Here is a 26,667-nt window from a genome sequence, read left to right as displayed (position 1 = left end):
ATTTTGCTGTTCACATCACACAGCACATGTGCTTTTGTTACAAGGTCGCATTTTTCCTCTTATATTGAGAGCCTGCAGGTTTGGTGTGATAGATCACTCACGCAGTGCCAGGCCACAGATTTCAGGTTGCAGGCAGCCATGGTAAGACACAGTCTTTTGGATTTTTTAACCTTGTTAACATGTGGGGGTGGTTTAAAACAGTACTGCTCTCATTAACCATACCATGCACCCGTTGGGTTGGCCATTTAAAATGGGTTTGCAATGTAAAAGGAGGGGCTGCGGTTTCAGGGTTAACATGCAGCACAAACCCAACTAACACCCCTCCCCCACACACCCAATTCTCTGGGATGGTCACTTCACCCCTCCCCCCCACCGCGTGGTTAACAGCGGGGAATATTTCTGTTCAGCAGAGCAGGAAGGGGCACCTCTGAATGTCCCCTTAATAAAATCGCCCCATTTCAACCAGGTGACCGTGAATGATATCACTCTCCTGAGGATAACAAAGAGCGATAAGGAATGGATGTTGACTGCATGCCAGCAAACACCGGGACCATACGCTGCCATGCTTTGTTATGCAATGATTCCAGTCTACGTGCTACTGGCCTGGCGTGGTAAAGTGTCCTACCATGGCGGACGGGATAAGGCAGCCCTCCCCAGAAACCTTTTGCAAAGGCTTTGGGAGTACATGAAGGAGAGCTTTCTGGAGATGTCCCTGGAGGATTTCCGCTCCATCCCCATACACGTTAACAGACTTTTCCAGTAGCTGTACTGGCCGCGATTGCCAGGGCAAATTAATCATTAATCATTAAACACGCTTGCTTTTAAACCATGTGTAATATTTACAAAGGTACACTCACCAGAGGTCCCCTGTGTGCCCACAGGGTCTTGGGTGAGTTCGGGGGTTACTGGTTCCAGGTCCAAGGTGATAAACATATCCTGGCTGTTGGGGAAACCGGTTTCTCCGCTTCCTTGCTGCTGTGAGCTATCTATATTATCTCCATCCTCATCTTCCTCATCCCCCGAACCCGCTTCCCTGTGTGATTCTCCAGTGAGGGACTCATAGCACACGGTTGGGGTAGTGGTGGCTGCACCCCCTAGAATGGCATGCAGCTCCGCGTAGAAGCGGCATGTTTGCGGCTCAGCCCCGGACCTTCCATTTGCTTCTCTGGCTTTGTGGTAGGCTTGCCTTAGCTCCTTAATTTTCACGCGGCACTGCTGTGCGTCCCTGTTATGGCCTCTGTCCTTCATGGCCTTGGAGACCTTTTCTAATATTTTGCCATTTCGTTTACTGCTTCGGAGTTCGGCCAGCACAGATTCATCTCCCCATATGGCGAGCAGATCCCGTACCTCCCGTTCGGTCCAGGCTGGAGCTCTTTTGCGATCCTGGGACTCCATCACGGTTACCTGTGCTGATGAGCTCTGCGTGGTCACCTGTGCTCTCCACGCTGAGCAAACAGGAAATGAAATTCAAACGTTCGCGGGGCTTTTCCTGTCTACCTGGCCAGTGCATCTGAGTTGAGAGTGCTGTCCAGAGCGGTCACAATGAAGCACTGTGGGATAGCTCCCGGAGGCCAATAACGTTGAATTCCGTCCACACTAACCCAATTCCGACCCCCTAAGGCCGATTTTATCGCTAATCCCCTCGTCGGAGGTGGTGTAAAGAAACCGGTTTAAAGGGCCCTTTAAGTCGAAAGAAAGGGCTTCATCGTGTAAACATGTCCAGGCTAAATTCGAATTAACGCGGCTAAAGTCGACCTAAACTCGTAGTGTAGACCAGGCCTAGGTCTACACTACCCGCCTGAATCGGCGGGTAGAAATCGACCTCTCGGGGATCGATTTATCGCGTCCCGTCGGGACGCGACAATCGATCCCCGAATCGACGCTCTTACTCCACCAGCGAAGGTGGGAGTAAGAGCCGTCGACAGGAAGCCGCGGAGGTCGATTTTGCCACCGTCCTTACAGCGGGGTAAGTCGGCTGCGATACGTCGAATTCAGCTACGCTATTCACGTAGCTGAATTTGCGTATCTTAAATCGACCCCCCCCCCCCCCCCCGTAGTGAAGCCGTAGCCTTAGTCCTTGCAACTCTGAGCAGAGCAATTCCTTACAAATATAGGCACAAGTTTCAAAATTCTGATCTGGATTTTGAAGCTTCCCCACCACCATTTTTGGGTGTGGTTTTTTTAAGTGATGTGATGGAGTGTTGGCCCCACACTGGCAAAGAAGGGGTTAAAAAGCAGCCTAAGGAGGCTACACAGGGAGCAGTCAATCAGGGCCCAGAAGGCCCAGATGAAAAGAGTTGTAGGGCCAGAGACAGTTAGTTGCTGTAGGGAGCCCAAGGAGAGAACTGGGCTCCTAGAGGGCTGCAGGAAGGGATTACCTCTAACAGGCAGCTGCTAGCAGGGACCGAGGGAGCTAGAGAGAGCTCCTGGTTGGTTGCTGGGATTTGCAGGCTCAAGACCCTAGGAATAGGGTGAAGAAGGTGATGGGGCCCTGGGGTAGTGGCCCAGGGAATTGAAATATCACTGGAGGAAAAGTTGAGAGAGAGCAGGAGGCTGCTATCTACAGGGTCCCTGCTGAGACCTGGAGTAATGGGAGGGCCTGAGTCCCCGCCACTTGCCAATAGGGAAGTGGCTAGACTATAGAACTGAGTAAACATGGACATTGACATGTCCGGAGGGCTGAGTCATGAAGAGGACGCTGCGAGTCCTGGACTGAAGCGAGTCTGCAAGCAGTGATTACAATGGACAAGGCACCACCAGGAAAGGGTGCATTGGCTGAGTGAGCTAATCCCTGAGACAACCAGCAGGAGGTGCTGGGCTGGTGAGTGAACCCCATGACAAGTGGTTAGAGCTATTGTTTTGTTTCAGTCCATCATATCACAGGGCTAAGGACCAGTCATAAAAACTAGGTCCAGATTCCCCAAGTACAGCATACTGAGACATCATGTAGGTCCTTCTCTAGTGCCCTATCACATTATCAGTCATTTACTTACATACGTTGCTGATTATCTACTACTCCCCACCCCCCCTTTTCCATTCCAGTAAAGTTGCTTTTTCATCAGTGGCTAGGCAAAGAAGTGAGATTTTAATAGACAGCAAGTATCGGTCTGAATAAGATCTGGGTTTGTCAAGAATTATGCCAGGCTTACTTCAACTAAAAAAAAACCCTTCACAGCAGAATGTTGTTCAACTACCATGTAAATTGGGGTATCATTTGTCCATCCCCTGCCTTTCCAGGAAAGCCTTGATTTGTAAATCCTTTTGGTGAATAAGCAGCACGCAGATCCACCAAGGTACCTTTGCTACTTTTGCTTGTCTCCTTCTTAAACTTCTGGTGCAATACAACCATATAGCAGCAGTTATGAGTCTCTTCCTGCTCCCTGGGTTAGCCTTTTACACTGCCTGTTTTCCTTCCTGGGTTCTCCAGCTGCTGAGCTAATTACCGTATTAACTCATCACGCTACCAGCAGGTGTAATTGCTCCCTTATATTTTACTCACACCCAGTGCCCTTTTGTTCTAAGTTGCGAGGGTGCTGCCTTCCATAGAACCCATTTTGAAGCTGCTAAAAGCACCTTGTCAAACCTCTATACCTCAGTTCTCTGCGGTACCATGGCACATTTATGGGTATTCATCTAAATGTTGGTGGAGATTTTCAAATGCACCTACATGATTTAGGAGCACAAGTCCCATTGGAGGTCAATTGTTGGGACTCCCTGGTTACCAGTTCACTCATGCACACTAATTTATAATTTTTACCTTGGAGACTGCTATATAGTAACTGGAATGTTCACAATTGCTACAAAGTCCTTTATTCCCCCAGACATGGATGATGACAGTACACACATCCCCACATTGCCTGCTCTGTATGTTTTAGATCTTTTGTAGAGAGACCATTTCTGGTAGAGGGGTGGGAGAATTAGATATATCCTTTCATTGACCCTTGCTGAGACTGTCTGTCACAGCCAACTGATGATGACACTTTGTGACCCTAAGAACCCCGCAGGCAAAGCATTCACTGTTCTCTCACAGTAACTCTTGACAGGCCTGACAAACTCACTACATTCAACACATTGCTCTCATAATATTTATTCAACAGGGGCAAGCGAAGTATCTAATAAAAGCTCATGTTATACTGATCCTCATAATCATTGCAAGATCATGGCTCCTTAAATATCAACATAGGATGATGTCCCAAGCTGAGTTGACAAACAGGCAAAAGGTTTTGCCAGATAAAGGAAGTTGATTCACCTGTCTCCCTGTCAGCTATATAAATTAAGCATTGTAACTCAACACACTGGAAATCAAATCTGCATATGGAATAAACAGGGGGACAGGACAATAAACCATAGGGAGTTGTCCTGTCTCAGGAGAAGGAAGGGGCGGGGGAGGGGAGAATGAACGTTGAAGAATAGAAATAGAATGTAAGGAGACATTTTGTTATCCGTTCACTGAGGAAACCTCTTGAAGAGCTAGGTTTTGTATCCTGGCTAGACTGAAAACCAACTAGCTCTGCAAAAGACTGAATCCTTGGCGGGGGGTGGGGGGGTGGGGGGGGATCTACTTTATTAAATAGGAAAGGTAATGATAGGTGTAATCCCAGGTTTGTATTTTATTTGTTTGTTTTTATATATAACCATTTCTGTTTTCCATTCTTATCCCTTTCTCAAATCTTAGCCTTTGATAATAAACTCATGGTTGTCCTCATTATAAAGGTATCTCAGTTTTATGATGTTATATAGGAGTTGACTGGCAGTTGAACCAAACAAGCTGGTGTGTGCACTGTTCCTTTGGGGACAGCTCACCTGGTAATTTCTGAGAGTGTCCAGTGACAGAAGCTGGATGCTATAGGGGAATGCTTTCAGAGGGGCTTGAAGGCTGGAGTACACCAATTGTTAACCTGCAAGGCAACATAAGAGCTGGGGGAGCCCTGAGGAGCTTAAGTGAGTGTTAAGCACCAGCAAATCTTCTGCTTGCTGGAGGCAGGGGTGTAACAAGGTGGCTCCCAGTCCTGGGCACCCTGAGAAAGTGTCATAGGGATTTTCAAAGGCACCTAGGGAGTTAGGCACCCAATTCTTATCACTTTCAATGGGAAATAAGGCCCTTTCAAAATCCCATCCTATATCACCAGTTCTTTAAACATAGGTCAGCCACCCTCTGGTTACAGATAGAGTTGGGCAAATAGCAAGAAAGCTGATTGTAAATGTTTTAGTGACTTCTAGACAGAATTTTGTATTGACAAGAATTTCCTTCAACAACAGTCATGAGAGTGATGTTTTGTTTTTAAGAATTTCAATCTAAACTAACTAAATTACATCAACACAACAACAAAATTTATTTTGTGCAGAAGAGGGAGTTGTTTATATGGTTAGAACATCCAACCAGGGAACAAAAATATCTGATGTAGGAGACAATCACACAGCTCTTATATCAAATCACAAATATTGGATCCTTGAAGTGATTGGTGACTAGCCAGTAAGCAATGCACACGAAATTTGCCAACATAACATTTGTCTAACCTTTTCAAATATCAAACTAATTTACTGTGTTCTCAGACAATACACAACCTGTGAAGAGAGCTAAATTGTCGTCTCTGAATTGCCAGTTGGTCACACACAGTGGGAGATAAGGACCAGGTGTCAGCCGAGGCTTTTAAATCATTTTTCTCTGATTTGTCGGAACCTCAGTCTTACTTTAACATAACACATTTGGATTGAGTGATAACACAAGTCCACATGATCAGAAATATGGCTTCACCATCAGGAACTCCTGCATGAGTTTGAAGGAAAACTTTGTTTCGGGATTATAAAAGAGTTGGCTTTGGGAATGAGACAAAGTTTGATGGCAATTATCAGGTCAGACATATAGGATAGGAAGAGTTGGATAAAAGGAATTCTGCTCCTGCTTTCTCCACAGTTTCTGCCTGTGTATAGCTAGATAGATAGATAGATAGGTAGGTTAAAAAAAGAAAAATCAAAATAGTTCACTTTAACATTTTTGAAATGAAACATTTTTGATTTTTCAATTCAAAACAACTTTTTGTTTCAAAATTTCCTTCAATTTTATATTTAAAAATTATATTTAAAAGCATAAAATGTAATGTTTCGGGTCATACTAAACGTTTTGTGCCACTGAAAATAATTTTTATTTTTTGGGTAAAAAAATGTTAATTTTGGGTGAACCCACTGGCAAACTGACAAATCAGTTATAAACACACACCTGTGCATAGAGCAGAACCAAAACTCCTGAAAAAATGAATTGTATTTATGTTCTATGAGCAAAGGTCCCTCTTCTTAACTCAGCAACACTCAAGAGTGAATGTCTTCCTCGCTAAGCTTTATAATCCTGCAAGCTTCTGCATGCAGGCTGCTCCTTATGACTGAAGTCAATGGGGCTTCACAAAAGCACAGCGGTCTATTAGCACAGAGTAGCATGCAGTACTGGGGCTGCAATCTGTTAGCTATTCAGAGCAAGGATTGTGTTTTCTATATGTTTGGACAGTGCCTACTACATTATGGACACAACTGTCTTACTACACTACTCCACAGTTGTACATTGAGACATGTAGAATTAGCAACCTTCTAAAAGATAGAAGTGTAATGATGATTACCAGGTTATTTGTATGGGTGGGACTGTGCAAATGAAATCTTTCCTCATTACAGTCAATCAACATAAAAAAGTGAAGTAAGCAGATATTGGGGTTATTGCCAACCCCAAGTATCCAAAAAACATGACTCAGGCTCCAAAATATCATGAGACTGGCTTAAACTTTGTTGGGATGGTGCTGAATTATTATAAATTACTGTGACTGATATGAATAAGTGTGGTCAGTAGGAGTTTGGTATGGCTTGGTACATCTGAATTTGCTAGAGATTCTGGGGGTAGGATTCTCTTAGCATCAGACAGTTGGTGTGGAAATTTACTGAGTGCTAAAATTGTACTTGAATGGTAAATTGAGGCTCCATCTGTGCGTGTGTTTCAACATGACACTTTGAAACATGTCAGCCGATTGACCAGCTCACAAAGTAAAAAAATGCAATAACCCACCATCAGTGGACTTGGTACAGGTTGACCCTCGTCAAAATAACCCCTTTTGAAGGACACAGCATTAGAAGCTCAAGTGAATGATTGATGAGAGGGTAAACATTGATTGAGCTTTGGTCTGGGCTTGTTTTGCAGCCCCCATCTAAAATATTAATTAGAGAAGATTAGTAATGAAATGCCAACAGGGCATATTTTTGGGATATATGACTCCTTTGAGAACAAAATATATAAATGCTAAACCGAGTACAGACGTTCCCCGAGTTACGTAAACCCGACGTACACAAATCGGAGTTTACAGAAAAAGTTCCGTAAGCTAGAAATAGGAGGGGTTTTGTTTTGTTTTGTTTTTTTGTGTAATGGTCGGAGATACATTTCCGACTTATGCAAAATTTGAGTTACTCAAGGTGTTCTGGAACAGAACGCTTGCGTAAGTCGGGGAGTGTCTGTAAATTTGTTAGTGAGTTCCCCAATTAACATCTGAAGAGGTCTGTGATGCTGTAAGACAGAGGGTCAGGGTATCTGAGACCCTGCTATGAAGGACTTTTGTAGGACTTTTGAATAAGAAGGCCTTGGGGTAACCAAGACCCTGCTTCAGGGGACATTTGACAGACCAACTACCTGAGAGGGGAAAAGAAGAGAAGAAAAGTCTCCATCTAGGACTGGTAGTATACCTGCTTTGTTTGCCAATCAGAATACTGTGTAAGACTAACATAGTTACTGAGGGTTTATGCTTGAGGAATTGAGGCTTGGTAGGGAGATGTGTATTATATAACCTTTACTGCTTGTGTGATTCTTTCTCAAATAAATTACTATGCATTAAGCATACTGTTTCCGAATTTTCACTGGTACCAGTAACAACCCGCCCAGCTGTGGGCCATTAAAGATCCGTTTCAACAAAACTCATGTAATTAAACAAATACATTTTGGATCTATTTTATTTGCCTTCTGGTTTTTGAGCCTGTAGTGTTCATGGCTCATGATTTCAAGCTTTTCCCAGCAACCTCGAGGATTAGAAATTTACCTAACAGACTACATATTTTAATAGAATATCATAATAAAATCACAAGAGCTGGGAACATTGAATGTTTAGGCCCGGATTGTTGTTTATTCATTGACATTTTTCAGCACTGATGTAATGTTACTATGGGTGTGAATAACAGAGTGACCATGCTAACATCTGATAAGATGCTGAGAATATCTGTTTTAAAACCAGATATTGAGTGGACTCAGACCACTTCCCATCACTGTTTATTTAGATAATTGAAAGTGCTGTGCCCTTGCCTCCTGACAAATCTAATTGCTTTCCTAACACTATATGTTGTGAGAAGTTCTATCAAACCAAAGACAGAGCAATTACTTCATACAAGTTATTTTCTAGGACACCTTGCAAAGAAGTGTCATCCATTAAAGCAACAGTTGAATATTTTTCTCATCACGACAGAGTTGCAGAGAAAGCACCTAAAGTGCAGGCAATGATCTTTTTCCACATGTCAGGCCCAGCAGTATTTAATGCATTTACAAAGAAGAAGATGAAGAGGATTTGGCACAGTTTGCCACTGTGTCTACAGTTGAGAGGTACTGTAACTGGGAGACATGTTTATTCTTATGACGAAGCTGAGAGAACTTTGTTCAGGTTAATCTAAGGTGATGTATCTAACTTAAGCTGCAACATTAGGGTTTTTGTTTGTTTTTGGAGGAGGGGTGCACTTTAAGTCTGTAATATATAATCTGACAGTATTCTTGAAGCAATTTAATGAAATCACTAAAGAACTTCACAATCCATTAAAATTCTTTTCAAACTTGCACCCATATTTCAATTTGATGCTATTTTATCAGATTCATGCTTGTATTATATCAGACCTACAGAATTCAGAGTGCTCCCAAGATACATTCATAGGACTCCTGTGAATGCACCCTAGTGGTGCAGCTATAGGGAGATCCCACAGTGATCATGGGATACATAGTTCACCTGAGGAATAGGGCCCATGTGGAAGAATGCAGGCAATACCCTATAACTATTCTGGAATATAATCCCTGACAGAAACTTCCCCACATAGACAAGCCCTTGTATAATGGAAAAAAGGTATTGATGATTTTAAACCAAGCGTTACCTCTTGTCATTGGGTGTATTCTTTCCTTTTTGTGCACATATAACTTCAATTGATACTAATGTTTCAAAAGAAAGAACAGACACTAACTTTGACACTTTTGTAACAATTTATCTGTGTTGCAACCATTCTACATTTCAATCTAAGTCAAAATTGCAAAATAAAAGATCTATTATGTGCACTTTATCTCTTTTTAAAAGGCAATTTCAGCACATTACATGGAGGAAATTCTTGCAGAGTTGTTGTTTTATTACAATGTGAACAGAACAAAATGTATTGAAAGGAAGTGTGAATCATACCTCCCTGGTGATTGACATTCAAACAGGAGCACAATTTATGAAGTTATGACTATAAGTTTCGATAATTTTCTGACCACATGAGCCTGGCCTTTGTCACTTTTATATCAGTGTGTATTATCCTTTAGCATAGGCATTTCACAGTGTGAAATTTTTAACTCAAACAAGTCCATCCTGATTTTCAAAGGAACTAGATTTTTCAAAGAACTGTTTGGTGGAAAATGTATCTTAAAAATATGAAATGAATGACCATAAATGCTCATGCTGCTTTATACAAGGTTAAATGGAGGATTCTTACTGGGAAAATTCCATGAACTTTCCATGTGGTATAGAAAATCTCCCAGAGATGAGAAAACATATTGCCTTCATATAAAAACGAAATGGAAGAAAGTGCTGGTTTTCCATGTAGCAGAGCCAAATTAAATTTAAAATGAAAATAAATGGAGAATGGTGGAGTCAGGATTTACCTTGTTCTTTTAGATTGGCTTACAGAATACATAATAATTGCTTTTGTAAATAAACACGGAAGAAATTGGCTAATGAGCCTGTAATAGGATACAGAACTTTTACCACTATTTCCAATAGGGTTTAGCGGGCCTGATTCCAGTCTCACTTTCACAGGTGTAAATCAGGTATAATTCCACTGAAGTCAATGGAGTTACTCTGATGTAAAACACATCTGAAATCAGAATCACCAAGCAGTTGCATAGTGGCTGACAGCCATTACTCCCCTGAAAGATGTTTGGAGGTCTATATGAAATTATTTGATGGTTTCTATCCCTTCCCCTGTGGTCATGTGTCCACATCATAAACATGCTTCTACAGATTGGGCACCCTGTTGGCAGCCTCGGTGAACAGACCGAATATTGCATGGCTGTGAAGACTCCCTCCCAGGAATGGTCCCTTCAGAACTGACTCATGGCACATGCTGATAGTGCTGAGGTGTGAGGGAGTTCACAGTAACTTCTGCCTGTCTCATAGCCATTCTGTAGATAAGAGAAATTATCAGTCCAACATCTTTCACTGGCAGTGAAAGCACCCAAAAGGTGATGGGGCACTTTTTCAAAGACAAAAAGGTCAGTCAGGTATCTAACTCCTACTGAAGGTCAATGGAATTTGGGCATCTAACTTACCTTTGTACCTTTGAAAATCTCACCCTAGAGTGTGCTGGAACAATCTTCTTTGTGTAAGGTGTGGTGCATGTAACTCGGTTAATATCAGTGGAAATACAGTGGTATAAAAGGGGTATATCAGAAAGGAAAATCAGGCCCATGTGTTATAGCATGTGCTACAGCCTGTAATGATAATGAAAATATTTATTGTTTCAGCCAAGAACAATCAAATTTACTTGATTTCCTGGGGGTGGGAGGAGCTTTTTATCATACTAAGTTCTTGAGAGATTTTCTTAAAGTTATTTCCTCATTAAATCTGTAATTGACAAGGGACATGCTGTTCAACAAGTTCAATCTTTTATATATGCCACAGAAATCCCACAAAGGGTCTAAAAATTCAATTCATATTAATCACTGACATCCTAATCCTTCTGATACAAAATCTATATTCAGGGATATATTTTTTTTGTCTAAAACACCACCATCTACTCTGAAAATGAGATTTTAGATTAGCTCTTTAGATAGTCTTCTCATTGACTCATCCATATGAAATCCGTTATGTGCTTTCACAGTATCTGAGGATAAAGAGCTTCTCACAGTGCCTGCGTTTGTCATAAATGGTGTGACAGACCCAGACCAGTGGGGTACAGGAGTCTGGTAGAGGGCAAATATACTGGTCACTGGATGAGTAGTTTTCTGTTCCCTGAGTGACCAGAGCAGGGGCTGCACTAGAGTAATCAGGAACCTGCTAGAACCAGTTAAGGCAGGCAGGCTAATTAGAACACCTGGAGCCAATTAAGAAGAAGCTGCTAGAATCAATTAAGGCAGGCTAATCAGGGCACCTGGGTTTTAAAAGGAGCTCACTTCAGTTTGTGGTGGGAGTATGAGGAGCTGGGAGCAAGAGGCGCAAGGAGCTGAGAGTGAGAGTGTGTGCTGCTGGAGGACTGAGGAGCACAAGCGTTATCAGACACCAGGAGGAAGGTCCTGTGGTGAGAATAAGGAAGGTGTTTGGAGGAGGCCATGGGGAAGTAGCCCAGGGAGTTGTAGCTGTCATGCAGATGTTACAGGAGGCACTATAGACAGCTGCAGTCCACAGGGCCCTGGGCTGGAACCCGGAGTAGAGGGCGGGCCCGGGGTCCCCCCAAACCTCCCAATTGACCTGGACTGTGGGTTCTTCCAGAGGGGAAGGTCTCTGGGCTGTTCCCCAACCCACATGGTGAATCTCTGAGGCAAGAAAATCCGCCAATAAGCGCAGGACCCACCAAGATAGAGGAGGAACTTTGTCACAATGGTTAGAAAGCTAAGGTACCATTTGTACACTTCACATTGTAGTTCTTTTTAAAACATCAATCACACTTCTCTGCAATGATTGGACAAGTCATTGTTCTGAATGCAGCATAAACCTCAAAGTAATTTTTCCTTAATTATTTTGGTATACTCTAGAAACTTCATAAAAAGTTCTATGGTAAAGGAGGCTTGAGAGCATTTCCTATAAACAAAAATAACAGGAGTACTTGTGGCACCTTAGAGACTAACAAATTTATTAGAGCATAAGCTTTCGTGGGCTACAACCCACTTCTTCGGATGCATCCGAAGAAGTGGGTTGTAGCCCACGAAAGCTTATGCTCTAATAAATTTGTTAGTCTCTAAGGTGCCACAAGTACTCCTGTTATTTTTGCGGATACAGACTAACACGGCTGCTACTCTGAAACCTTTCCTATAAACAGTGAGGCTTATAGGAAAAATAAAACAACTTGCTATCTTTACTTCTCATCCTTATGACATCTTTATTCCTTGTTGTTTACTCTTTATTTTGTCACTTTTACTACATTTTTCAATAAGACAGACACTACATGATGATGAATCTGCATGAGATAAACTTGCATGCATGCAGATTTGAATATAAGCAATAGAGGGAATGTAGTGTAACCTTCTCTTTTGTTCATCTGTCATGCTGAATTTTTATGCAGGATTTTTCATCTCAAAACAGCAACAGTGCAAGTAACAAAAATTTGTGATATCTGAAAGGATCTTTCACAAAGTAATCTGCAGGAAGCTGCAGTGATAGACAGCATTGCAAATATATGCATACATCAACCTACTATGCTTGGGAATTGTTACTTTTTCTAAAGAACAAGTTGTGTCAACAAAACGCTAATCTTTGAATGCATAGAACAGGGAGAAATATAGCGGTCAGAATTTATAAAACCTTAACAACGTCAGGTCAAAATGAATAACATACAAGCCTTACAAAGGCATGATTTAATTCAACATCAAGTGCATTTTTAAAATTTTCATATTTCCATAGTTTTTACTTTTGCGCTCTTTGCAAATAGAGCAGAAATGTGAACGATATAATGCAAATGTAACTCTGAATTGTATTAGCACCTTTGGTATTGTATGTGTAAAATCTGTGTTGTATTAATCACTTTCTCGGCATGCCTGCAAAAAGCATAAAGCACCAGGCTTTCTGCAAATGTAAAAAATAATCGACTAGGAAAACAAACTGTGCAGTGTTTGGATCCAATCTCAGTCATATATTCAAGGCTCAACTTGAACAAATCTTGACTCATTCTTGGCAGGATTTAAAAGCCAACTTGCTCTCCCACAGTTATAGAAATTTGACAGCATGTTACTGTATAGATGTTCAAGATGAAGTGCCAGCAGCTGGAAATAAATCAATTATTTTCTTGGTTAGATATACTAGAATCTAAGGACAAGTATCACTACCTTGAATTCCTCCAGAGAAGGAAGAAAGGGATATGAAAATCAGGGATAAGATAAAGTAGAGATTACAATACCTCATCACAGAACACAATTTACACTTTGAACTGTTTTGGTTTTAATATGGAATTATAATGTATTACTAAAAACATGTTTACTTATATACAACATACTATGGAATTAGCACCCTGCCCCCATGTCTTTGTATTGTGTTCCAAAAAACTCTAGGTCTATTTTAATTTTTGCCTGACAGTGAGGAATGAGATGCCATAGTCATTTGAATTTGTAATTGTGAAAGCCAAGATTCATATTGCATAAATCAGGCTGTGGCCATCCCACTGATCTCCCATATGTTCTCCCATATGAATGGGAGGCTACTCAGGTTAATTAGTCCATTGTTCCTGGTCTAGGAGATATGACACCAGCCCTGGTAGCAAATCGCTGGCTTCATATCATTGAAGACTAGATGTATACATAGAGCTCATAAATTCACATTGATATTATAAGTTGTACATGGACAGATTCCCCAAAGCATCACACCACATATCATCCTCTTTCTTCATTTGCTGTCAAAGGTGCTACCACTTTATAAATGTCTTGGTAATTTGAAATGCTTGAGAGAGATAACACATAGGAAGGGGAGGGAATAATACTGAAGAGGTAATAATATGGAATAACTGACTTGAAACTATAAATATTATGATAGTATGCCTTGAGTGCAGGGGACTGGACTAGATGACCTCTCGAGGTCTCTTCCAGTCCTATCAGTCTATGATTAGGAAAACACATTTCTAAGACTGTTAATTTGAATTATTTGAGTATGCATTGAAGATAATGGGTCAGTTAGGCCCTACAGATGATCTAGAGAGGCTATTTGTTATTTTTATTATTATTTCTATTACAGTAGCACTTAGAGGACCCAAGTAAGATCATGGCCCTGCGATGCACTGGGGCACTGTACACATAGTAAGACAGTCCCTGCCCCGAAGAGCTTACAATCAAGATGAGAGAGAGAGTGAAAAAGGAAGTTTTTTCCTACATATTACAAATGGTGTCTGAGACACAGAATGATTAAGGGACAAATTATGGACTGGATAGAGTAGGAGAGCAGGGGCATTAGAGGCTACAAAATGTTGAATGTCCCCTGTGCCAGCTTCCTGGATCATGGGTAGCAGCATGGGAGTGGCTCCCCAGGGTCACAACTCCCTTCCCATGCAGGAGTGGGCAGAATGGGCTCCTCCTTTCCTAGTTAAAGCTCTTATATGGATAAAGCATAATAGATAGTAGATGAGAAAGAGAGCAGCAACCCAGAGTTCATTTCCTGCCATGTCACTCATGATTCTGATGCATGTGAACACACAGAATCACATTTCATATGTATTATGAAGTAGTGATGGATGTTCTACTCCTGGGGGAATTCTGCGCACCTTCTGCAGATTTCTTGGCTCCCCCGCAGAAAAATAAGGGGGGTGGGGGTGTGTGCTTTCTCACTTTTTTTCCTGTGCCAGATAGGCACAATGGGGTTAGATTACAGCTCAGGAACTATTTTACTTATCCACTTAAAAAATGCAGAACAATGATTAACAAAACTGTATGACTTTCATGTGTGAAAGTCTGAGCAATTTAAAGTGACATTCTACATTACAGAACATCAAACACCAAAATAAAAGTAATATAATGTAAATGAAAGTCCAGGATTATAACTGGAATGCAGGGTATTGGTTACCAAGCATTTGTAACTTAACATTCATGTGCTGAACAGTTATGGGGGGAGGGGGGGAGAGGGGGTTGTATGGTAGTTTAAATACATTACCAAAATAAGTGAAACTGATTTGATTATATTGCATTATTTTGACAAATAAAATATGCAGAATTTGACAGAATTTTGCAATCTTTTGCAGTCTTTTGCATTTTTTTGGCACAGAATTCCCCCAGGAGTAATGTTCAGAACAACTGATCAGCTGAACATTCCTCATTTTATAACACTAGATCAGACAGTACCCCATACAAAAGCTTTTTCATTTGCACATCGGAAGGCAGAGTGGAAGAAGGGCAAACAGGTAAAACTAGAGTTTAAACTTTTGTGTATTTTAACAACGCAAACATTTTAAAATTAAAATTGCTTTGCAAAGTGATTAAAAGGTAGTGGGAGACATATTTACCTGAATGATAGGCAGGAAATTATTAACAATATATCTTGTTCATATTCTTACTACCATGAAAACTGTTTAGTTTTGTTTGTATAATCACATATTATTATTCCTACTTGGCATTTTCAAAATGGGAGCTGGAAAACATATGGTACAGAAAGAAATGAATTTTAGATGTCTTGTATAGATTCAGAGGAGACTTATAAGGTCAAAAGTCTTATACTAGCAAGAAGTCACCTGTTGCACTAATGCTGGCCCAATAAAAGCACAATCCAGCAACCCTAGCCTCGTCTCTGGATCACAGAAGCCCAGGGAAACAGCTCATTAAACAGTGATTATTTTTTTTGCCTTTCTGCATAAATATTTGACTGTATCCTGAGTTTCTTGGAACTTAATACTCAGAACATCTCTGTGTTTCTCCATTCTTTGCTCATCACGGATATTTAGCCATGCTATCGCAGAAGGGCACTGGGCATAATATTAGAGGAAGATAAGAATAGTAAAGAAGAGAGGAACTGAGTTAAACAGAAGCACAGAGCATTATCTAGAGACTAGAAATCCATCTTGCTTCACAAAACACAGCTAGAGGTTGATACTTTTCTTTTGGAGTGGCATGTGTATGTGTTTGAAATAATTCATTCAATGCTGTTTCCCTGAAGTAGTCTCTCTTGGAAAGAGCATTCTTCATTTTCCCTCTGAACAAAACAAACAGAATGGCGGCTTCGTTCTGCCCCTCCTTTCCCTAGCTCTACTTCCTAAAAACATCACTATTCAGAAAAGCACATAAGCACAGGCTAAACTTTAAGCATGGGCTTAAGTCCCACTAGAGTTGAATGGAAAGCTTAAAGTAAAGCATTAAGAGCCAGTTTTTCAAAGGAGTCAATAGGAGTTATCTGGCTATATTGTTTAGGCATATTTGAAAATCCCACTGTTTCTTTACGTGCCTAAATATTTTTGAAAATCTGGCCCTAAGTGCTTTCCTAAATAGGGCTACTCTTAAGAATATGAAAGGCTGGTTCTTAAGTGCTTTCCTAAACTGAGGCCTGGGTGATGTGATCCCTGTATAATATATAAACATTCTGTTAAGCGTTAAGAGATCTTTGTAGAAAAGAAGATGTTATAGACATATAAAATACAGTTATCACCTTTTATCACATAAATACAGAGGACTAAGGCCTGAACTGGGGTAAATTGGCATAGCTCCATTGACTTCAATAAAAGAACAATGATTTATACCATCTGAGAACCAGTTTCAAATACTTAAAAGTTGTATTAATTATCTGTATATTTGCCTCCTGTGTGGATGTTACACAAACGACTATAGAACTGTTGATCTTTTAGCTTTTTGCCAGAGGTGTTGCTATTAAAAAATGTGTATGCATGGTAGACCTGCTTCCCTGCTGATTGGCAGAAGTAGCACATGTAAAATAACACATTCTGGGTGGGGGATGGGGAGGAATTAGCAAATATAATTTCAGCAGAAAATGAAGCAACTGAATAAATAAAGCCTCATATCTAACATTTTAAGAATGCTATTATTTATGCAGAAAAAAATCTTCAAGCTAGTCCTTATGTTACTTACACAGCTTTTGCTTGATGGCTTTGCACAGATATGGTAATGTGGAAAGGTCCTCAGGCTCTTAGTCTGCATGGCTGAAGTTTATAGAAGTGGTTGGTTTTCTTTGTTTGTAGGTTATCCCTCCCCTCCCCCGCTCCATGCACACACTCCTTGTAGGAAGAAAGAGAAGGGGGATTTGAGTTTCTATGGTGCTAACCACTGGGGGAAAGAATGAGGGAAGATTCACACTACATAAAAGGCTTGGGGTCAGCTCCTACAAGGAGCTGAGTACATGCAAGTGGAGTGGAGATGGTCCAGTACTTCGTGGAACTACTCAGCACCTTACAGGTTCAGACCCTCGGGCAGCACTCTGGTAGGAACAGGAGGGGAAAATGTGTAACTAAACAAATGTCACAGGGAATACATGCTGTATGTACCAGCTAGAGAAAACACATAGAGGCAGATCCCTAGTCCTGTCTAAGTGTCCATGTGTTGCTTGACTAATAAAAAAGGCACTTAAAACCAACTCCAGCAGCAGAGAGTTCCTCCAATGCAGTAGAATCCTTGGATAGCATAAAGGCATATACTACCCTTTCCCCGCTCCTCAAAGTAGGGAGCATGTTGGGGAGGAAAGGGACACACCAGAGGTATTGGAGGTGGGCCTGGAGTGCACAGTGCCAGCCAACTCATAGGTGACTGCACCAGCCAATCTAATTCAGAGCAGCCTTTACACTTTTGACCCCCAGTGGTCCCAGGCTTGTGAAATGAAAATATGGTTTAAAACCTCCATTCCCTTTCCCCTTATCAGCTGTACTAGCTTTGACACAGCTGAGGATCTCAGCCCAGGGATATCTAATTTTCTTTTCTAGGAGGCGTGTTAGAGAAAATTAAAATAAAATAATAAAGGGACAACTGTCTGACATAAAATATACATTAATGAAAATTACATGTTCTCAGGCCTTATAAAAGTTCAATAATGTAACAAAACAGGGTAGAATAAAATCACTAGTGCCAAAACCTGATGAATTAGAGGCATTATCTGAACATGCAGAATTCCAACCAGTATTGATATCCCAAATGCACTGATAAAACAACCCATAAACTACAATATTCTTCCAAGTTTTATCTTTGAGCAGAGGAGTCAAGTGCAGCAACTGTCGGGGGAGGGGTTTTATTGTCAGGCTTGTCGTTCTGAGGTGATAAATGAGCACATTAGACATGGCAGACAGAAGCAGTTTCATCAGTGTGTCCAACTCCAAATTAGGTTGGGACATGACTGTTAGAAAGTGCAGAGGAACCTGGAATTTTTTATTTTCACATCTTTTTAAGAGTTATTAGCTCTAACAGGTCTGATTTCCTGGTGCAGCATGATTGCTGAGCAATGCACAGCCAGACTAAATTGTCTCTAAACAGTTTTGCCAAGTTATACCATTTTATCATGAGTCTCACAATATTTAGTTTAGTTCTTAGGGCCCCAGCTCCCAGAGTCAAGTGATTACATTAGACTCGCAGCTATCATTTAAAAAAAAGGTTTTAGCCCTTTTGGTTGCAGAGAAAAGTTTGACCCAACTGCACCCTAAAGGTTCAAAAACCAAAAGGCAAATGCAAATAGCCCAAAATGTAGTACTCTTTTAAAATCTCATCATTTTTTGTGCAAGCGGGGCCGCTAACAGGGAGTTTTGAGAGGGAGTTTGGAAGGGGAGTGGGAAGGGGGCGAGGTACACTTGCCATTCTTTAAAACCTAAAAAATAAACTATAATCAAAACTTCTGATTTAAACAAAAACCCTATCATTAACCTAGGCAGCCATAGGAGAGAATGCAGGCAGAAGCCCAGCAGCAGAGTGGGGGCTATCCTGTTTATTGCACTCCGTGCAGCATGTATGATTACCTGCCCTGTGGGCGGGTGGCGTATGTGTGCATTCGGTGCAAGGAGCTCCTGGCCCTCAGAGACCACATACGGGCTTTGGAGGCCAGGATGGCAGAACTGGAAGAGCTAAGAGAGGCAGAGAGGTATGTTGATGAGGCTTTCTGGGACACTGTAGATTTGTCCCACCTCCAGTCAGACAGCCCCTGCGCTGTTAAGGAGGACGAAAGGTTCAGGGAAGGAGAACAGTCAACAGGAGCTGAGGGAAACCTTCCCAGAGTTGGGACCCTTCTTCCAGATGATGTTGGGGTATCCTCTCGCACTCCAGGGGAGGGAACTCCAGTCATTAGGAAAAGGCAGGTGTTAGTAGTGGGAGATTCGATCATTAGAAACATAGATAGCTGGGTTTGTGATGACCGGGAGAAACGTATGGTGACTTGCCTGCCTGGTGCGAAGGTTACAGATCTTTCGAGGCATCTAGATAGACTTATGTGCTGGGGAGGAGCCTGTGGTCGTGGTACATGTAGGTACCAATGACATAGGGAAGGGTAGGAGAGACGTCCTGGAGGCCAAATTTAGGCTGCTAGGAAAGAGACTGAAATCCAGGACCTCTATGGCATGCTTCCAGTTCCACGCGCAGGGCCAGGTAGGCAGGCAGAGCTTCAGAGTCTCAATGCGTGGATGAGATGATGGTGTAGGGAGGAGGGGTTTAGATTTATTAGGAACTGGGGAAACTTTTGGGATAGGGGGAGCCTATACAGGAGAGATGGGCTCCACCTAAAGCAAAGTGGATCCAGACTGCTGGCACTTAACATTAAAAAGGTTGCAGAGCAGAGGAGCATGTGGATCGGACAGAGACTTCTCTTAGAGGAGAGTTTATTGATAGAGATTCTCTAGGTTTTAGTCGGGAGGAGAGGATGGAAGAGGATAAAGTATGGGCCAGATCAGACGAGAAACATTCACATAAAAAAGAATCTGACACATCAGAAAAGGGCAGACAAATAAACAGTGACAAGTTTTTAAAGTGCTTGTACACAAATGCTAGAAGTCTAAATAATAAGATGGGTGACCTAGAGTGCCTTGTGTTAAAGGAGGATATTGATATAATAGGCATCACAGAAACCTGGTGGAGTGAGGACAATCAATGGGACACAATCATTACGGGGTACAAAATATATCGGAAGGACAGAACAGGTCGTGCGGGGGGCGGGGAGGAGGAGGGAGTGGGAGAGTGGCACAATATGTGGAAGAAATCAAATGAAGTAAAAATCTTAAATGAATCCACATGTTCCATAGAATCTCTAAGGATAGTAATTGCATGCTCTAATAAGAATATAACAGTAGGGATATATTATCGACCACCTGACCAGGACAGTGATAGTGACTATGAAATGCTAAGGGAGATTAGAGAGGCTATCAAAATTAAGAACTCAATAATAGTGGGGGATTTCAATTATCCCCATATTGACTGGGTACATGTCACCTCAGGACAAAATGCAGAGACAAAATTTCTCAATACTTTAAATGACTGCTTCTTGGAGCAGCTGGCACAGGAACCTACAAGGGGAGAGGCAATTCTCGATTTAGTCCCGAGTGGAGCACAGGATCTGGTCCAAGAGGTAACTATAATAGGACCGCTTGGAAATAGTGACCATAATATAATAACATTTAACATTCCTGTGGTGGGAAGAACACCTCAGCTGCCCAACAATGTGGCATCTAATTTTAGAAATGGGAACTATGCAAAAATGAGGAGGTTAGTTAAACAGAAATTAAAAGGTACAGTGACTAGAGTGAAATCCCTGGAAGCTGTCTGGACACTTTTCAAAGACACCATAATAGAGGCCCAACTTAAATGTATACCCCAAATTAAAAACACACAGTAAAAGAACTAAAAAAGAGCCACCATGGCTTAACAACCAAGGAAAAGAAGCAGTGAGAGATAAAAAGGCATCTTTTAAAAAGTGGAAGTCAAATCCTAGTGAGGTAAATAGAAAGGAGCATAAACACTGCCAAATTAAGTGTAAAAATGTAATAAGAAAAACCAAAAAGGAGATTGAAGAACAGCTAGCCAAAAACTCAAAAGGTAATAACAAAATGTTTTTTTAAGTACATTTTTAAGCAGGAAGCCTGCTAAACAACCATTGAGGCCCCTGGACGATCGAGATACAAAAGGAGCACTTAAAGACGATAAAGTCATTGTGGAGAAACTAAATGAATTATTTGCTTCAGTCTTCATGGCTGAGGATGTTAGGGAGATTAACAAACCTGAGCCATCCTTTGTAGGTGACAAATCTGAGGAACTGTCACAGATTGAAGTATCACTAGAGGAGGTTTTGGAATTAATTGATAAACTTAACAGTAACAAGTCACCGGGACCAGATGGCATTCATCCAAGAGTTGTGAAAGAACTCAAATGTGAAATTGCGGAACTATTAACTATGGTTTGTAACCTGTCCTTTAAATCAGCTTCTGTACCCAATGACTGGAAGATATCTAATGTAATGCCTATATTTAAAAGGGTATCTTGAGATGATCCTTGCAATTACAGACCTGTAAGTCTAACGTCAGTACCGGGCAAATTAGTTGAAACAATAGTAAAGAATAAAATTGTCAGACACATAGAAGAACATAAATTGTTGGGCAAAAGTCAACATGGTTTCTGTAAAGGGAAATCATGTCTTGCTCCAATACTTCTGTTAGTCTTAAAGGTGCCACAGGACCCTCTGTTGCTTAATTTATTAGAGTTCTCTGAAGGGGTCAACAAACATGTGGACAAGGGGGATCCAGTGGATATAGTGTACTTAGATTTCCAGAAAGCTTTTGATAAGGTCCCTCACCAAAGGCTCTTACATAAATTAAGTTGTCATGGGATAAGAGGGAAGATCCTTTAATGGATTGAGAACTGACAGAGAACAAAAGGGTAGGAATAAATGGTAAATTTTCAGAATGGAGAGGGGTAACTAGTGGTGTTCCCCAAGGGTCAGTCCTAGGACCAATGCTATTCAACTTATTCATAAATGATCTGGAGAAAGGGATAAACAGTGAGGTGGCAAAGTTTGCAGACAATACTAAATTGCTCAAGATAGTTAAGACCAAAGCAGACTGTGAAGAACTTCAAAAATATCTCACAAAACTAAGTGATTGGGCAACAAAATGGCAAATGAAATGTAATGTGGATAAATGTAAAGTAATGCACATTGGAAAAAATAACCCCAACTATACATACAATATGATGGGGCCTAATTTAGCTACAACTAATCAGGAAAAAGATCTTGGAGTCATCATGGATAGTTCTCTGAAGACGTCCACACAGTGTGCAGCAGCAGTCAAAAAAGCAAACAGGATGTTAGGAATCATTAAAAAAGGGATAGAGAATAAGACAGAGAATATCTTATTGCCCTTATATAAATCCATGGTACGCCCACATCTTGAATACTGCATACAGATGTGGTCTCCTCATCTGTACAAAAAAGATATACTGGCATTAGAAAAGGTTCAGAGAAGGGCAACTAAAATGATTAGGGGTTGGGAACGGGTCCCATATGAGGAGAGATTAAAGAGGCTAGGATTTTTCAGCTTGGAAAAGAGGAGACTAAGGGGGGATATGATAGAGGTATATAAAATCATGAGTGGTGTGGAGAAAGTGAATAAGGAAAAGTTATTTACTTGTTCCTATAATATTAGAACTAGGGGCCACCCAAAAAATTAATGGTCAGCAGGTTTAAAACAAATAAAAGGAAGTTCTTCTTCACACAGTGCACAGTCAACCTGTGGAACTCCTTGCCTGAGGAGGTTGTGGAAGGCTAGGACTATAACAGGGTTTAAAAGAGAACTAGATAAATTCATGGAGGTTAAGTCCATTAATGGCCATTAGCCAGGATGTGTAAGGAATGGTGTCCCTAGCCTCTCTTTGTCAGAGGGTGGAGATGGATGGCAGGAGAGAGATCACTTGATCATTACCTGTTAGGTTCACTCCCTCTGTAACACCTGGCATTGGCCACTGTCGGTAGACAGGATACTGGGCTGGATGGACCTTTGGTCTGACCTAGTATGGCCATTCTTATGTTCTTATATAAAGCCAGTTCTTGTGATTTATAAATACCTTGGATTAGAAATACTGCTTAAAGTCAGAATAACCAGCCAAGGAGCATATTCTTGATATAAGTGGGATCCTCTGGTGTTGCAGAGCTGTTATGGAGGCTCTCACACAATTCCACCTCTCTGCTCTTGCTGTAGCAGGGATATGTGGGTGTGGCTAGAAGAAAAAAAGGACATTGCCAGGAAATCCCAGTGCTGCACCGGTCCTTAGCTGCCTTTGCAACTCGGGTCCATTTACAGTCATCATAAACTACAACAGCCCTGGGGTCACCAGGAGGTTGTTTGAACCCAGTGCGGGGGATGGAGCCCTGATCACAGCTGCGGCAGGATGAGAGGAGTACAGCAGGGAGCTTTATGCCACCCTTGCATGCACTATGCTCTGTACAGTTCAGGCACACCTCAGGATCTGGGCCAGGCTCTTTAACCTGTCATTTTAAATCCAGAATTTTAAACACTAAGGGCTGGTCTATACTTAGCCGCTAGTTCGGCGGCTGGGGATCGAACTTCCGGGTTCGATTTATCGCGTCTGGTCTGGACGCGATAAATCGAACCAGGAAGCGCTCGCCGTCGACTGCGGTACTCCATCTCAACGAGAGGAGTACCGCGGAGTCGACGGGGGAGCCTGCCTGCCCCGTGTGGACCGCGTCTGAACCGCGGTAAGTTCGAAGTAAGGTATGTCGACTTCAGCTACGTTATTCATGTAGCTGAAGTTGCGTACCTTACTTCGACTTGGGGGGTTAGTGTAGACCAGGCCTAAGAATCACTGTGGGACTAGCCAAGAGAGTTGAGAAATAAGACAAACTTCTGGGGAGGATGAGGACATCTCGCCTACCGCTCAATTTGCCTCAAGGTTGGGAAAGTCTTTCTTCCTCACTAAACTGCTCTTCTGAACTCCGGCAGGTCTTATTGAGCAACATGAAAAACTATTTTTAAAGAGCTTCCAGACTGCCCCTCAGGACCATCTGTCTGAATTACCCAGATGATTTTTTTTCTCTCTTCGTGTACAAAGGAAATTGTCATTTCAAGCACATTATAATTACAGTACATTAGCAAAAAGCAAGAAAACATGTTGCCCTGTTTCCTGGCTGGTCCAGTGTTTTTGTTAGTAGATTATTGGAGGCCCAATGGGCTCGTGATGTATTTACCATATTTCATGTGGGTTTGGCTTCTCCCTGAGTTAAACAGAACACATACAATGAGGGCCTCTGCACAGCATTGCACTGTCCACAAGAAAATACACACTCTGCATTTAATAAAACAGGCTCAGCACTATTTCTCATTTAATAAACTTTACCTAATGGTGGGATAAAAGTTAGGTCTATGCTATGTCCCCTTGTACCAAGTGGGGTTAAAATTTCACATCAAAACAGATGATAAACTAAGCACACAATCTGGATTTTTGTCAAATTTGTAAGGCCCCCTTTCTCTCTCTTTCTCCTTTTAGCAATGTTACATAAACATGGGGCTAAATCCTAAAGCCATTAGTGAATTGTGACTCAGTCCTCATTCAGGCAAATTGTTCTCTGAAGCAATGGGAGTTTGCCTTGAATACTGGCTGCGTAAAAACTTGGGATTTAGAATATTGCACAAACACTTTCCTATAAATTCTTTTAAAATGTAATTTCCTCCTCTTAAGATGAAAGCCTAAGTGTGGTGGCATATCACAAGATCTTCTGCACCATTTAAGCCCTGCATAGGGGCTGTCTTAGCAAGGAAATGTTGGTCTGCCAATCGGAAAGCCACAGGTAGGATATCCACCCAAGCCCGAAATACATCAACACAGACCAGTTTGTCACAAATATCTATGAGATTCTCTCTAAGTTTCATTTGTTTGTTTTTTGTAGAAAAAAATATCACCTCAGGGTCCCACTGACATCATAAATCATTTGAGCTTCATTCGGTTGCTTTTATGATGTCAAAAACGTCTCAGTAGAATGTCTTCATTGTATCACATGCTAACCCATCTTTATTCTCCATTTATTCTCAGTGACAGAGGAATTGTTAGCCTAACTTGGGTGAAACTGGCATGGCAGGTAAAGTTCTGGACCTATTGAAGTCAATGAGAATGTTGTCGCTGATTTCAATGGGGCCAGAATTTCAATGCTTTTGTTTCCAGGAAACTAAACTATCTACACACATATCCAGACCCTAATACTCAGCATATTTTGATTTGTTCTGAGCATTAATATCTTATTATTTTTCCTTGTATAGTTTTATTAGCTCATCACTTCCTTAACAAGACTTTTAGTCAACAGATAATAATGCAACGTCTAGATTCCAATTTCTGAATTGAGAATATGCCAGTTTTCTATTATAAATGGTTGCTTTTCCATTTTCACTTCTTCGGTGTGCAGTCATGTGTGTTTCATTCGCAAAGAGTAAAGCAGAATGCAGTTTAAGTAAAATAAGTGAAACATTATTAAACTGTGTGTACTGTTCTGTCCATGTGGCTGAGTTACTACCAGCCTAACTCCCTGCGTTCCCCATTCCACTAGTGTCCCATCAATAACAGTCCCTCCAGAGAAGATTGTCCCTCAGATTCAAGTTACACTGCTCATGATATATCTTCCCTATTGTCATTGTCTATGCAATTATGTTCACCACTTTTACAAGACTATGATAAATTTTGTACAAAGTATGCCTTGTGAGGTATCATTTGAAAACTGCTGAACATTATTGTCCTGGTAAAATATGTGTATCAACACTGTATGTGAAGTTATAAAATTCTGCTGTACAGCATTGTTATAACATTCATCAAGGTTAAGAAAAGCAGGCCCAAACCAGTTTTTCAGAGACAAAGACACACTTACACCCCAGCAAGGTGTTAAAGAGCTATCACCAGATTTAGTAGCCGTTCTCCAGCAATGGGAAGGTGTGAATGACAAATTTAAATTTAATCATAAGGACGGTTCAACCCTCCCCTCCACAAAAGACTGCTTTTTGCCTGCACCACAGCTTGGGGTAATCCTCAAAGAGGAGACAGTGGTATGAAAATGAGAGACAGTGGCCTCCAACTCACCTCTCTCCTCCTTCGTCTGCGCTCAGGATATCAACGACTCTCAAAGAACTGAACTAAGGGGGAGGGGTCCCAGACTGAAAGGAGACCCAGCCTGTGAAATTTACCGCATCGTACGGTGTGACAAAACCTTTTGCTTTTAAGTTCACTTAGCTTGTTACATTAGGTATTAGCTTGCATTTTACCCTTTTATTTTCTTTTGTAAGCAATCCTGACTTTTATGCATCACTATTAAACACTTAAAATGTATCTTTCTGTGGTTAATAAACTTATATTATTGTTTTATTTTAACCAGTGCGTTTGCATTAGAGTGTGTGGGAAACTCCATTTAGGATAACAAGGTTGGGGTATTATCATTTTCCTTTGAAATGGTGGACTTTCTATTAGCTTGTATGGGTCAGAAGAGTACTGAGCAGTACAAGACATGCATTTCTGGGGGAATAAGGCTGGGACTAAGAATTTGTGGGTGTCACCCTGTATGTAATTCATGAGTGACTGGTCAAAGTGCTCATGTATTTAGCGGGGAGTGAATTTCCATGCTGAAGGCTGTGTGAGAAGGCCAGGAGTGGCTGTTCTGACAGCAAAGGAGAAAAAAAGACACACCGAGGTAGAGAATTAAGGAGACACAGCTGTTCAATGGTCCACTTTATACCCTGGGGAATGACACAGATCAACCATCATATCTATTTTACATA

The sequence above is a fragment of the Emys orbicularis genome, chromosome 2 (assembly GCF_028017835.1).
Source record: "Emys orbicularis isolate rEmyOrb1 chromosome 2, rEmyOrb1.hap1, whole genome shotgun sequence".
Lineage (NCBI taxonomy): Eukaryota > Metazoa > Chordata > Testudines > Emydidae > Emys > Emys orbicularis.
The sequence above is the reverse complement of the archived record's forward strand: the minus strand, read 5'-3'. Positions refer to the sequence as shown.